We start from the raw sequence: 16,317 nt of genomic DNA, 5'->3' as shown, positions 1-16,317 counted from the left end.
CTCTGTGGCATATTGTGGTTAAGAGGGCTCTTCTGAATACATCAAGGTTATGGCAAAAGGTGAAGAAGGCAGTCAGAGTTGTCGTAGGCGGATTCAGGACTCTTTCTTGCACATTTAGTTCTATGAAATAGACACGTTGACCATTCTCCAAATTGACTGCCAAGTGAACTACAGCTGGATAGCGGTCATGAATTGGAAACGAAAAAATTCGCCATGCAGCCTCGTTGCTGCTTATGTATCTTCCAGCCTGGTATTGAGAGATTTCATCGACTGCATTGTTGTCACCATTTTCTGCCTGAACACCAAAAACTGCCATATCGCTGCCTTTATTCACGTACTTGCAGTTATATATAATCGATTTCACGGAATTGCAATATTCTGCGTTGATGTGCGCTTTGTATGATTTTGACAATAGGGGTGAGTATGGAACCACCCAAGGATTGTCTACCTCAATATCACCAATTCTCATTTTTAAAGTTGCCGAAGTCCCGCCATCTTCAGTTGACCGTCTCCTATACAGAGAATATCCATTAGTAATTTTATCATACAGCCAAATCAGTATGTGCGCATGCGGCAATCCTCTCTTCTGCCATTCTACTGAATACATCCAGCACCGCACAGATCCAAAAACTCCATGTTTCACAATGAAATCCATCAGTGACTTGAGCTTTTGTCTGAAAACACGGGCTGTGATGTCATGCCTATCCCTATATGATTGTCCAGGAAATAACAGCTGTACTATCTCGTCCCAAGCTGGATTGCATGTGAAGGTGATAAATAAGTCTGAACGGCCGTAGCAACGAACATATGCCATGGCATCTTGAGCATATTCATGCATGTGGCGTGGACTACCTATGTATGAGGATGGCAAAATCGTGAGCTTTCCAACGTTGGTTGTATTACGGTCATTCATCGCAGCATCCCGCAAATGGATATATTCCTCGGACCGAAGTTTCGTCTGATTCAATCGAAGGAGCCTGACATTGCGATTCGAGCTGTAATCAACAGTTGGATTATATCGGAATGCAAGACGATTGTATTGCAGGTTTTGATCTGTTGCAAGCTGTAAACGCGCTTCAGCTACCCTTGCCCTGTCGCGTTCATTATTTTGAGAGTGAATCAAATCGATTGCTGCAGAACGCGACTGCCTAACTCTCAATCGTTTTCTCTCAAGCCTATCTGCTCGTCTTTCTGCTGATTCCTCGTTGTGTATCTGCATAGCTTTCAGCCGCTCAGTCTCTGGGATGGAGGCCCGTTCTTCGTCAGTCATATTCGTAATCTTACGTCTGTTTGCTTCTGTATTGCGAGCACGACGATCCAAACTCGACTTCTTGGGTGGCATGACTTCGTTTCTAACTGAAACTGGACAAAAATATTAAATTTTAATCTCCTATTTCTTCTTTCAATATGTTGGGGATTATTTCTCATGGCTTCCAATATACAACTTTGGAAATCATGGGAGATAGCTCAAAATTTTTAAAATATTTTTCAATCCTTATCAAAGTTTCATTGTAAATTCCTTCTTTCAATTCCATTGTCATGTCAGAATTTTCTAGACGTATTGAAAGTTCAGCTGGCTGCCTGTAGAGGGCGCAGCAGTAGGGGCACGGGGAAACGCGAAAAAAAAAACTGATATATTCGCAAACGCAGATAAGCTATCAACATCAAAAGTAGACAATAACCGAGCTGGAACCTCAACGCATGTTGTGTCAAAATTTGGGCTTAAACGGTTCAGGACTTTTCAAGTCTATAAAGAAAGTAGACACGAACAGAGCATTTTTATATATATAGATTTATACTAGCAAGTGCGGTGAAATCCGTTTTGCCACCAGATGGTTTGGTGATTAAAAGGTGAAGAAGTTTTTTTTTTTTATATTTTTGAAAAGTAATGGATCAATTTTGACTTTTCTACTTGCGCAGCACAATCCAGTTACAACACAAAAGCCGTTATTATTTGAAGATTGTTCCACGTGTTGAGAACTTTTTTGAGCTTATAAAAATCACTTGATTGAAATACACTCAAAATTGATGGCCGACAACTTCGTATTTAGCGAGAGAAGTCTTATTTTGTGGGTAGGAGCCACCGTTCACTTTTATTCATGTGAGAGCGGGGTACTTCATGATGCCGACGTCGCTGCTCAACTCAAGATCAAATTCACCCTGAGCGCTCAGTGGGGTAATTCATGGTGCCGCCGTCGCATCTCGGCTCATGATGAAATTCATATGAGATGTATGGATGAAATTCAGAAAAAAAATTCGATTGCAAAAAAAAAATATGTATGAAACTTCGACATTTTTACAAGCTGATTTTTTTACATTTGTTACGTTTACATTTACATTTGTTTCTAAATTGTAGTAAATAATTTTCAGCACATTTACAAACTTTTTTAGAATATTATACGACCAACTGGGGATTAAACCTACCTGTTAATCTTTAACAGTCCGACCACTTACACATCGCGCCACGCAGCAAACTAAAATTGTGTGGCAATATACACTCATGTGCATATTGCGTGTGAGAGGGACAAAAACTTGCGACCCCTTTAGGGCATTTATTTTTTTGCTCGCTTTATATTTGTCTTTGCCGTCGAGAGGAGAGAGGCGACCGTGGCGCGTGGCTCAGGGGTAAGAACATCCGCCTTCTAAACAGGCTAGCTCGATTTCAAATCCCGAGCGAGTCAAACTTTTTCTTAATTTATTTTTTAATTTGTTAATTCAATGAATTTTCTTTTAAAAATTTTTGTTTCAGTTAAAGATCGACCAACAAAATTATAATATTTCAATATTATGTGGTTAAATAAGAAAACAAAATTATCCTACATAAAAAGTTCACAAACTCTTAAAAAAATATAGCCAGGCAAAAATCCTCCAGCTCAACCAACCCTTCACGAGGGAGCCGGCTGAAAAATGGACACTGTATGTAAGGTAATGCAGTGGCGCATTCTACTCCGGGGTAATGCGGTGTCTAGCTAAGGCTTCGATTCGATTTCTCCCGCCTAAACGCCGGAGGAAATGAATCACTAGCCATGGTTGGAGGTGCCTGACGGCCGGCATAAAACGCAGGTGGGTTCCCCGGAAATAAACCAATTTTTCACAGGATGGAGACAGGAGAGGCAACCGGGGTTGGGATGTCAGCCCAAACATCGGTGGAAGGCGTACCAGCTTTCACCGGCGGGCACGGAGGGGAGCAATCCTCTTTGCGTGTCGCCAGCGGTCAGACCTTTGATTTGACGGCAGCAGGTCAAGTCAGTTGTAACGCTACTGCCAAAATAACGACGAAAAGGGCTGACTCGGACCTGGAGAGCGTGCAGCTTTCGAAAGAAGAGGAAGAATGCCTTCTTTGCTCGCCAGAACCAGGCACCAGCTCCCCGGGCAGGGACGGGCCGAAGCGCTCAAGCGAGGGGAAGAAGGCTAAGGCGCAGTATAATGCTGTCCTTCGAATCCAGAGCCGGCTCCGGACAAAAGCTGCCCTATCCGAAGAGGAAAAGGTAAAGCTTAACTGGGCCGAGCAAAGGATAGAGGAGAGCAGGCTGCACTTCGCCAAGCTTCCTAGCATGGCATCAACGGCATGTTTCGCCAACAAGGTGGAGGAGATGCTTGCCACCAAATGGCAACGCTCCGCCGAGAGTGCCATAAAGGACACTCTGGCGAGCAAGCGGCAACACGTGCCCATGGAAGCAGGCCCCCCCCCTCTTAAAAGTGAAGAAGGGGGGAAGAAAAATCGTGAAGGCCAGTGAGGCGACCAAAGGACATTTGATCGTGGCACTCATTGACAGGTGCGATGAGAATGGTGGAGTCGTGGACTCGTGGAGTCATTAGTCACACGGATGGAGGAAGACCCTGTAGCGCCCATGCCCACATTCGATGGTGCCGGGTGGCTAAATCCTAAAGTGTATGGATGACCCGACGAGAAAGTGGCTGACGCAAACGGTCGGCCGGATGAAAGCGTTGTGGGATGGGGCCAAGCTGGAGGTGGTGGACAAGGAGCTAATCCCATCCATCCCAAAAGCGAAGGTAGCGTCTACCTGCGCCTCAAAAAGCGCCATCCCGGGGATAAGGATGACAACACCCTGAAGGCAGGCGAGGTTGAGATGGACCTAAGTCTGGAAACCATTGTTGACGCCGCCCAGGAACGAACGATGGATGAGTCCGAAGACGAGGAAGACGGTGACCTGACGATAATAGTCAGCCCGTCGGGGAAACTCCAAATTGCCATGGACCAAGGGTCTGCCGATGTAGCTCTAGTCTAAGAGCCATGGATTGCAATACCGTCGCCGGACTAAAATCCTCAAACTACAACACGTTCTCCACACCATCGGTAAGCAGAAAAAGAACCGCCGTACTCGTACGGAAGGGTCTTCAAGCTATCCTTATGTCTCATTACAGCTCGGACGATCTGACTGTGCCATTGCTAGAAAGCCAGAAGAAGCACTATATGGCGCACGATTGGCCAGCTCCACCGGAATAACTCAGGGTCTGGTAGATCCCGGCCCAAAGGACCAGCAACTGATCGTGGGTGAAGACGCCAATGCGCACCACAGCGTATGGGGAAGCCCCGACATAAAAGACAGAGGTGAGTCACTTTTAGACTTTACTCTCTACCAATTTAGATATAGCAAACGTGGGGGAGGAACACACCTTTGTAGGCGTGGGGCCGTGCGACGTGCTAGATATAGCTCTCGTAGTGGGACAAAGTACCATGGTATCAGACTGGAAGGTCCTGGAGAGACCATCCTTTTCAGACCACAGGTACATACAGTTCCAATGCGTGTTCGATTAATCTCTAAAAACAACAGTCTTTAGGAACCCCTGGAACACTAACTGGGGAAAGTTTCAAGATATAATCTCTCGTAAACTAGCGACTAGTCCGGGCACAGTAAAATCCGATGAAGAAATAAAAAAGTCCTTAGAGAAGCAGTAAAGCAGAAGCAATAAAAAGACCAGACCATCCTGGTGGAACAACCATCTTTCGCTCTAACGTGATACCCTCAGAGAATTTTTCAAACTCGCCAAGCAGGCGGAGGATAATATAATCAACGAAGAATACAAAATCCTGCTAAGGAATTACAAGAAGGAAATACGCAGGTCGCAGCTCTTGAAGAAACTTCTGCTTCAACATAGAGTCGGCCGCAGAAACGCGTAGTCTACGGAAGTTGCTTTTAAAGCCACCAACCACACAGAGTCAGCTCAAACGTGACAACGGACAGTGGACTTAGGGCCTTCGCCTCGAAGAAGCCCTAACAGCACTAATGCACGCGAGTTATGATCTTGTGAGGTATCTTCCCGACCAGTAATTAATGATTTCAAAGTACTTGTCTGTTTGCAGTTGCAATTCAGAATGAATTCTTTATTCTTATATCTTTTGCTCGAAGCTTATGGTCTACTTACAAATCTGCTGACCTAGCAGAATTAAAGTGAAACCGGACCGGATGCATGTTTATTTGGCATGCTTATTTGGTAACATAGTTGCCGGCCAGCTCTGCTTACTCGAGTGGCTGCCGGAGGGCCAATGCTAACTCCTCCCCCCTCAGACTGAACTACCGACCATAGTGGAGCAATGGTAGGTGTGAAGGAGCAAAAGTTGGCGTGAACGTTGCAAGTTGCGTCTCTGGAGTGAAGGTGGTCGTCTTTTTTGAACAACCGACCACAGCCAGCACCACTATCAGTAACTTGGTTAGCATTGTATACGTCGCTGTTATGTGAATTGCTGTTCTAGTTTGTATTCCGTTGATCTGTAGTTTCGTATCAATACCTTCCATCTTTAGCTCGTGTATTCCCAATTCTTCGGTAGTTCCATTCTTCTTAATAGCTTCGGTCTGGGGTATCTCCAGTTTTAGCTTCGCCGTGCCAAGGCTCTCCACCGCCTCGTACTGGACGTTGTTTATTATGGTTCCGCATTCCTTAAATGCAATTAATGCCGATCCATTCACCATTCTATCTTCTCCGCAGTCCATTTGCAATTTTACGTTTTCTCCATTAAAAATTGCAATATATCCTTCTTCTGGCTCAAAAATCCTGCTTATGAGACCTGCATCTCTTGTTTCACAGTCCGCTTCCTTTCCACTGATCAGGTTTTTTAAACAATCTTCATTAATCTGGTTTACAATTTTGTTGTTCTTACATATATATAAATTTCGTATTTTCTGACATTTTTTTTGATAGTAGTACATTTCTTCGTTATTAATTACCACGTCTTCCGGTGTTGTTACAAATTCTGTCTTATTCATAGGTAATGATATAATTCTATGTAAAGAATACGTTTCTTTTTTAAAAATGTGTAATTTTATCGCAAATATTAAATCTGTCGTATTCATAATTGCTTTAAATTCTAGAAATTCGTACATATGTTCCTCTGGTGTTATCGGTATGCCCTATTCTTCTAGTTTCTGTATGCATTTAACTGTTTCTTGTTTGTCAAAAATGAATTTTAAAATTAGTCCGATTTTAGCCAATAACAAACTTTTGGCTACGTCATTTATATTCAATGTCGATGTACTCTAGCCTATAAATCCTCTTATCTTCCTCTAAAAATGTTTTACTTATTCCATTTTTGTAATTATTTATAAATGCGGTTACCCTGCTTTGCTCGTCATTTATAAATTTTGTCAAGTTCTTAAACATTATGGTGAACTTACTGCCTATTCTTTCCTGTGTGTTCTCTCAACCTTCTCTCTTCTTCTTGCATCTTTCTTAGTTCTTCTTCCAATCTTTCTGCATCCTCCGCATCTAAATTTCCTGTTATGGAATTGACAACTGACCCTAGGCCATTTATTAACCCTCTCGCTTTTCTGCTCCTCGGGCATATGGCTTCTAGCCTTGCCTTCACCATTTGTAATTTGTCCCTAAGTGTTCTCACTCGGTCCCTCGTCTTTGTCTCCTCGACTATATCTGTAGGTCTTCCTCAGCGGAGTGAATTGTCTCTCTATTCGTTGCTAATTCTGAAGCGGCTTCTACCATATTGAGCTCGGGTTGAATTCTGCTCAATGCATCAGCCACTACATTCAAAGACCCTTTCTTGTACACAATCTCGTAAACGTACTCCAACATTTGGAGTCTCCATCTTACGAGTTTCGAGTCTGGTTCTTTGACACTCATCAGCCAGGTTAATGGCCTATGATCGGTCACTATCTTTGCCGAATACATAGTGTCTGAAATGCTTTACCGCCCAAATAATGGCCAACATATCTTTCTCTATAGTGGCATAGTTTACCTCTGACCCTGACAAGGTTCTACTCGCATACGCTTTTGGTCTGTCCGTTCCAAGATTTCCTTGGGATAACACGGCGCCAATCGCATAGTTGCTTGCATCCGTTGTAAAGCTGAATGGTTTGTCGAAATCGGGGAATTGTAAAATTGGGTCATTGCATAATAAGGTTTTGCAGACCTCAAACGATTCTTGGTCTAACTGTATGGCTTTCTTGCCCTTTAACTGCCTCGTCATTGGCTTTGTTATAGCCGCGAAGTCTCGTATAAACTTCCTATAGTATCCCAACAGCCCCAGGAATGACTTGATCTGTTTCCTAGTCTTGGGAATCTCGAATCTTTTTATCGCTTCGATTTTCCCTGGATTCGGCTTAATGCCTTGTTGGGTTACTACATGTCCTAAATACTCTACTTCTTTTCTCAAGAATTCTGTCTTCTCCAATTGTAACTTAAAATTTGCTTCTGCAAGCTTTTTAAAAACCTTTTCTAAATCTGTGATGTGTTCTTGCAGTGATGCAGAGAACACCCTAATGTCGTCCATGTATTATATAAGGCAACATTTCCCCAGGAGTTCTCTGAAAATATTGTTCATCAACCTTTGAAAGGTTGCGGGAGCATTATTCAAACCGAAAGGCGTTCTCACGTATTCAAAATGTTCCCCTTCAGCGGAGAACCCTGTTTTCGGAATATCTTCCTCCTTTACTTCGATTTGGTGGTATCTACTCGCCAAATCTAAGGTAGAGAAATATTTGGCTCTTATTCTTGGACGTTGATGCACTAAGGTCAGTACATTCAACTGGCCCGTATGACACCAGGCACGTGCCTGTTTGGGTTAGGTGTTAGTAGGCGCGATGGAAAATATAGGACAGAATACGAGGACAATTGACTGGCGTGCTGCCAGACTGTTATCTTGCATGCTTACTAAGTGTGTTAGTATTAAAGATTTTAATTTGGGAAGGGTATCTACGTTAGAGATTAGTGTGTACAAATCATTATAATTTGCACATAGCACTCTAAAATGTTCATGCAGTTCAAAGGAGGTTCTACAGTGGCGCAACACTAATGGGATATAGGATCTAGTAGTTCTACATGGTACATGGAAATTAAGCTGACTCAACAAGTCAGCACTTTGCACATCACCATGTATAAGGTTAAAAATAAAGGTTATCCCTAGCATCGTTCTTCGATTGGCTAAGGACGGCAAGTTTATTAATAGGAGTCTACTAGAGTAGGAAGGTAATCTTTGGTTTGCATCCCAATTTAAACCGCGTAGAGCGAAAAGTAAAAAGTTCTTTTGAACCGACTCAATGCGTTTACTATGGACGCCGTACTGAGGGCTCCAAACGCAGCATCCATATTCTAGGATAGGACAAACTAAGGAAGTATATAAGGATTTAGTAACATAGGGGTCATTGAATTCCTTCGACCACCGTTTAATAAATCCAAGCACACCCCTGGCTCTATTCACCATAGACGAAATATGATCAATAAAGTCAAGTTTTGGGTCCAAGCGGACGCCCAAATCGTCAACAGAATTAATTCTTTCCAAAGAGCAGCAGTTCAGCGTGTAAGTAGCAAGCTCAGGAACGACACGTGAGAATGTCATTACCTTGCATTTCGAGTCATTTAAGTTTAATAAGTTCACACGGCACCAAGTTTGAAAATTGTTAAGATCTGTTTGTAAATCCGACTGGCAGGCAACGTCATTGTATTGCACGCAAAGCTTGACGTCATCCGCGTACATAAGCACTCTGGAGTTAGTCAAGACTTTGGGCAGGTCATTTATAAATAATGTAAACAATAAGGGTCCCAAATGGCTTCCTTGCGGGACGCCAGATGTAACCCTTAGAACATTGGATAAATTATTCTTAAAGAGGACCTTTTGCGTCCTGCCATTCAAATAACTTGAGATCCAATTAAGAAGATCACTTGGAAAACCCATTGAATCGAGTTTTCTAACGAGGAGAGAATGGTTAACAGAGTCAAATGCTTTACTGAAATCAGTATAGATTACATCTGTCTGACAATTATTATGGAAGCCCGTTATAATATAGGAGAGAGCTCCAAAAGATTTGTTGTTGTTAATCTTCGCTTCATAAAACCATGTTGACATGGAGAAATAACCGATCTACAAAGGTGCTGTAAGTGAGGGGTGATAATGTTTTCAAATAATTTAGGGATGGCCGACAACTTAGAGATTCCTCTATAATTGCTGGCATCCAATTTGCTACCTTTTTTGTGGAGAGGAATAATAAACGATTCCTTCCAAATAATGGGAAAGTGGGAGGTTTCCAAGGACAAGGTAAACAATTTCAGAAGGGGATAGCACAGGGCGTCGGCACAATATCTGAGCACACAGCCAGGAATTCCGTCGGGGCCTGGCGAATAAACTGGCTTGACACGATGAAGATCTAAAAGGAGAGAGCTTTCGTTTAGGCTAGGACAGAAAATTAAGTTTCATTTGGGTATGTCGTAGGAATAGGTCTGGTGTAGATACGAAGAGCTAGAATAGGTTGTTTGAAAAAACTGCGAAAATAGATCGGCTATTGCCTGATCATTATTTGCATTAGTATTTATAAATAAAAGCGAGGAAGGATTTGTTTTAGGCTTACGTTTAGTGTTAACGAAATTATAAAACTGTTTTGGGTCCTATGAGAACTGGGCCCTACAACGAGTTAAATAGTTTTTATAACACTGTGCGTTCAGCACGGTAAAGTTTGACCGAGCTGATAAATAAGATGAAAGGGCAGATTGAGAACCGGTGATTTTAAATTTAGCATACAGTCTAGATTTTTTTATTTTTAAGTCGGCTCAACTCGTTAGTAAACCACAGCGGTTTATTCGAGCTTGGCGGATAATCTAACGGAACACATTCAGTAAAAAATGAGTTCATGGCACTGTAAAAAATATCCACGGCAACAGCCATGTCAGTGCACATGTATAGATCAGACCAATTGAACTCGTTTATAAAATTATTCAGCCGTTCAAAGTCCGTTTTGCGAAAACATAGGACTTTATTGGCTGGACGGTCAGAAATATTCTGTACGTCACACCCAATATCAAGAGTCACATCGAAAGTTGGATGATAAGGATCTTCGGGCTGCGTCAGAGGCGCCACCCTTGCTAAACTGACTCTCGCAGGATCAGAGACGAAGCAAAGATCGAGCAAGCGCTGTAAGGAATTTCGAACATGGTTGACTTGAGACAGCGAAATGTCGAACAAGCCAGCGATAAAGTCATGTTGTGTAGGTGTATGGAGAGTATTGGTGGAATTATTTGAGTACCAAATAGCACCAGGGATATTAAAATCACCTAGGACTACCAACTGGTCTCTATCCAAAAGTCTACTGGAAACCATCTGAATAGCGGAAAGGTGATTCCAATAAATAGGAAGTTCCGACAGTGGAGGTATGTAGGAACAGGTAATAAAAATGGAGCTACCTTTGATAGATAGCTTCACACAGAGGAATTCAACATCGTTGCATTCCTCGAAGGTTAATAATTCTGACGTGAGTGAAGAGTCCACCGCTATAAGAACTCCACCCCCGCGTCTGATAGGGCGATCTAGCCGATATACCGTGAACACAGCTGGAAAAACTTCGGAGCTCAGAATCTCCGGCTTTAACCAGGTTTCTGTGAGCACAATAACCTGAGATACAAACGACAGGCTATCAGAATACAAGTTAGGAAGCTTACTGCGTAAGCCTCTTGCATTCTGATAGGTAATACATAGGGAGTGGGTTAGTTTTTTGGATCGGGATTGGAAGACGTAGAAGGCGTAGTGGTATGATCAGGCCTGGGAAGAGTTATTCCTACAGGCCGCTTTTTCTTTTTCTTCGCCTCGAACTCCTTAACAACGATGTACTCTGGCCAGAAGTTGGGAGAGCAAATAGTGTTAAAGAGCTCGTTAGGGACATTTATTTTGAAAGATGAAATGTCCCTTGCGTAAGAAAATTTGAACTTTTCCACCTTTATCTTAATTTTTTCGGCTCTGGTTTTGCCTTGTATAACGGCGAGAACATCTTCCGATGTTTGGTCAGGGGAGAGCCGCGAGTCAAAAATATGTCTCGTTGGTGGAACAGCTATAAGGGCTTTTGGCAAGGCAGATTGGTTATCTGCCGTGCCATTGTCGGCCGGTATTCCGGGCCTAACACCCTGGGCAGATATATCTCTAAACACGGGACTTTGAGGGGTCAATATTTCCGACCCCCCAGGGGACAAAACAGAAATAATCGGTGGTACGGGCACTCCCGCTGCATATTCGGATACCGAATCTTTTATAGCGCTCGATCTCAGCACTCTTGGAATTAATGCTGAGGTCGAGGGCTGTGCCGAGGGAGGCTGCTGCTGAGAGCCCGTTGCAGGTAGTTGGGGTCCGTCTACATGCAGCCCACCAGTAGCAGTTTTTTTGCGCCTAGGAGACTCATTTAATAGCGTAAGGCTATTAAATTGGGTGTCCAGCGCCAAGAACATATCAAGAGTTTTACGAAAACTCGTTAAAATGCCCTTAAAACCGCTTTTGGTTTGCCGCATGAAAGACATCATCTCCCTTTCTACATCGCGACAGGCCTCACGACAGAAACGCAGACCGATTTTTTTTTTATATCGTCCACCGTCCGAGCTGCAACTCCATTACACTTGGCGTTCATGACGTTGTCGCACAGCCAGCAGCCGATTGTAAGGTCACCTGCAGCAATTGCCTTTTTGCAGGTTTTGACAAAACAGACAATATTTCCGGACATTATATGGACTTACCACTGTACTTGTACTTTGAAAAAATAACGACAGAGCTATTAAGAAAGAAGTGAAGAGTCTCAGCGAGAGCGAGAGAGCGGGAGAGCGAATGAGATCGGATGAGATAAGAAGTGCAGCGGCACAGCTAAAGCGAGAGAGTGGAAGAGCGTGGGAGATAGATAGATAAAACGTTTAGCTGTTGCGACGGCGCAAACAAAAGCTAGACGAAGAAGGCACAAAAAGGAATGCAAAATATGCAAAAGCTAACACTAGCAGCACAACTAAATTGGAAAATAAAGCCAATTATGTACACAAATTAGAATCAATCTTTAATACAAAACGAGAGCGCAAGAAAAAAACACGTCCGTTCACTTGGAAAGATGAATATGGCATCTTCCCAAACCATCCAATACATCATTGATTATTGGTAGGGGGTATCTGTCTGTGATTACTTTCTCGTTTAACTTCCTGTAGTCCACCACCATTCTCCATTTCCTCTCTCCCGAGGCATCCTTCTTCTTGGGCACCAGCCAAACCGGTGCACTCCATGGTGAGTGGCTATGTTTAATAACCTTCTGGGCTAGTAACTTCTCGAGTTGTTTTCTTACTTCCTGCCTTTCTTGAAATGCATACCTGTACGGCCTGGTGTACACCGGTATGTCATCCTTCGTTCTAATCTCGTGTTTGACTGCATTAGTGAAGTCAACTTATCTCTTTATCTCTTTCCTCATGGAATATCTTCGGGTACTTCCTGCAAATTCTGTGGAGTTCTTTAAGCTCCTCGCTGTTTAAGTTTTCTGTTCTAATCTTGTGAAACGGAATGCTTTTACTTCCGTTAACTGCCCTCTCTATGTTATTCAATTCGAAATGTTGTTCGGTTTTGAATTGTACAACACTCAACGGCTCTTCCAAAAAGAACTCTTGGTCTATCTCCGCGTAGTTTACTACCTCCACCAGGCTCGTTCCGGCCACTGCATTATAAATTCCTTCTGAGATGATCATATCCTCCTTCACCGTTGTTCTGCCTAACAAAAAATCTCCATCGGGTACCTGTACTGGAATTGGGATCACTCTCTTTGCCCCAGCTTCGATTGTATGAATTTCGCTTGGTCTATATGTAGCGAACTGAGTCCGTAACTTTTGATCCCTCGCATGGACCCAACCATTTTTTATGTCGATCAAAGCTTCTACTTGGTCCAACAAATCCATCTCTATTTATCCTTCAAAGAAGCGATGGAATTTGAAAAGAAACATTCTCATCTTCCCTACTCCACCTAGTTCCTTGAACATTGCTAAATTAGCTTCTTCGAGAATTTCGTGAGTTTGTGCAATTGTCTTAATCGGTACTGGATTTTGTAGGTCTTCCCTATACTGTGCTTGAACCAATTCTGGGCGAATAAAAGAGAAAGTGGAACCCGTGTCGATTAACATTTTTATTGTTTTATTTGGAGTGATCTTGATAGGGTAGGGTTGAGTGGCCCCTCTTGGTCCCTAAATATCCTGTTGGCTGCTCGAGGCTAATTGCGAAAAATTTGCATCATCCTCTTGGATGTTATGCAACTGACCACCAGTTGACGTTCTGTTTCCGCTCCTCTCCGAGTTGCTATTCGAATTATATGACCGTTTTGAATTGGCAGAATTATTCGATTGCCCTGAATTGTTTGAATTATACAATTGTCTGGAAAAGTTTGAATTCCTAGACATCCTAGTCTGACCACTGCCTCCTGCATCTCCACCTGCCTGAATGGCTAGCTGGCCCTCTCTAGGCTTGTAGTTATTATAATTATTGTTTCCATACCACTGCCTGCCTCGATTATTTTCTTCTCTCTACAAGCAATCTTGTAAGCCTTTGCTATATTGGGTATTCCCATGTTTCTGATCGTTACTCCTATCGGTCCCCTCAAGGCTGAAACGAAGGCGTTTAAAGCCATTTCTTCATACCATTTGGTCTTCTCGCTTCTCTCATGCCCTGTTCATTGGATTTGGATAGACTCACTAAAGCTTTCTTTAGTGTCATAACTTTCGTGTATAGGGCTTCCAACTCTAATTTCTTTTCCTTAATATGGGTCAACTCCATAATCAAGTCCTGCTCGGATCTCTTATTCTTGAAATGGGTAATCAATATTTTCTTTATTTGATCCCAGTTCAACTCAGATTCGTCCAAGTCAAGGACTCTATCCGCTGGTCCTGTGATTTTACTCCTTACCGCCCTAAGTGCGATTACTCCTATGTTTGACCTTTCCTCTCCTTTTATGAGGCCTAATACCTGTTCAACCGCTCCTATAAAACCATCTAGTTTTCCTGCCTCTCCTTCATACTTGGGAATGATCTCTACTAGGTCTATTACCTTGATAGCTTCTAATACGCTTGTTGTTGCCATTGCTGTAGGCCTCCTTTCCTCTGTCATTGGTTTATGAATTTAATTGCTTTGGGCCTACCCGTATTTTCTTAACTTGTATTTTAATTCTTACTTAGTATGTGTTTGTTACTTGTTAATGTGCTTAAACTTTATGTGTATGTGTAAACGTGAACTTATTTTAGTGTTTTAGTTGTATAAGTTATCTTCTGTTTCTGTTGGCAGTGTGACGTAGTTCAACGAGTTTCCGTGTGGTGACTTGGAGTTCTATAATTAATTAAAGGTAGGTAGCACCAGGAACCACGAACCATGAGCAGTGTTTTTGGGTGCCCAGCCACCAGGGCATAGAAATCGCTGACGAACTGGCAAAGGAAGGAGTCGGACTGGCTATTGATAGGGCAGACGTACGAGCAAAAAGCAGGTGGAGAGGAAACTCTGCGACTTGCATCTAAAATCATGTGCAAAGAGCGCAATGACAAACTCAGCCACTACGTACTGCATCTATCCCAAAAAAACTGCAGTGGGAATGCTTAAGGGTCACTGCCTGGCTGCCGCGCATGCAGCTGGGCATCACCAACAACGGCAACTGCAGGAAATGTGATGAATCTGAGGCAACCGGAACCTTGGAGAATCTCATCTGTAAGTGCCCAGCCCTAACGCAGGCAAGAGTAAAGCACTTAGGTGCCCCAGTACTGGCATCACTAGTAGATGCCTCCAAGAGGTCACCAGGTGAACTACTTGCCTTCGCGAAAACTACCGCGATCCTAAAGGATTTCAACACCGCGTAAGATTCTCCAGGACCATGTGAAAACAACAACTGGATAAATAAGGGCCGTACTGGCCTATGATTGACCACCTCAGGAGGGCCATCCGGTTTAACCTAACCTAACCTAACCTTAAAAATATAATATTACGTTCATATTAATAGAATTCTATTCTTTAGATATTTTTCTAATTTCATTTAGAGGAATTCCACGTAGTTTCAACAGAAAAACGTAAAATAATTGCGGGAATTTTTTTTGTTTGTAGTCAGACTTTGTGTTAAAAAAATATCCCGAAAGGGAAACACCTTAGCACCGAACTCAACGTTCAATTCATTTACATGAATGCTGCGCTTACCGCATGTAGATGTAGACCGATCCTCATACCAACTCAATACGCTTACAAAATTTCCTGAGAATCGGTCAAGCCGTTTTGGAGGAGTATGATAAGGAAATTATATATTCTCCCACAACCACTTCAATTCCGATATATTCTTTTCCTATGTCCAGTTCGAACTTAATCTCTAGTTCCATCTTAAAGGAAATCTTTGTAATTTAGAATCTTTAACGTGTTAAGCCAGTAAACCAGTATATTATATGTGCTGAGGCTGTTTGTCACTTCCTACTCAAGTTGTTTACCTTATCTTAAGAACCCTCAGAATTTTCACTTATTTGAAAGGAACCGCGCGCAAAAAAATGAATAAATAAATAAAATCTTTTGTTATTCCTTTCCACAAAAAATTTAGCAAATCGGATGGCAGTAACTATAGGGGGATCTCTAAGTTACCGGCAATCACTAAACTCTTCGAGAATGTAATCACTTCTCACTTGCAACGTTTATGCAGATCATCTTCATTTCTCCATGTCAGCATGGTTTTATGAGGAGAAGATCAACCACTACTAATCTTGTCGAACTTTACTTTACCTCATTTTTTATTAAAGGCTTATAACGTAACCTTTAAACCGATGCGATTTACACGGACTTAAGTAAAGCTTTCGACTCGGTTAATCATTCTCTTCTTGTACGAAAACCAGATAGGTTTTTGCTGATGATCTTTCTAAGTGAATTTCGATTTTCTGAGCGATAGGACTCAGGTTATGTTTAAAAATGCTCTATCCAATAGCCTATGTGTCAAACCTGACGTCCCACCAGGTAGCCCCTATGGTCGACTGCTGTTCTCATTGACTCACTCCTGATTGCCAATAACATGCTTAACGACGGCGCTTTCGAAATAATACCTCTTATTGACGATCTAGGTGTAC

The sequence above is a fragment of the Drosophila serrata genome, unplaced genomic scaffold (genome assembly GCF_035046125.1).
Source record: "Drosophila serrata isolate PLE 108 unplaced genomic scaffold, ASM3504612v1 contig_160, whole genome shotgun sequence".
Taxonomy (NCBI): Eukaryota; Metazoa; Arthropoda; class Insecta; order Diptera; family Drosophilidae; genus Drosophila; species Drosophila serrata.
Note: the sequence above shows the minus strand (reverse complement) of the source record.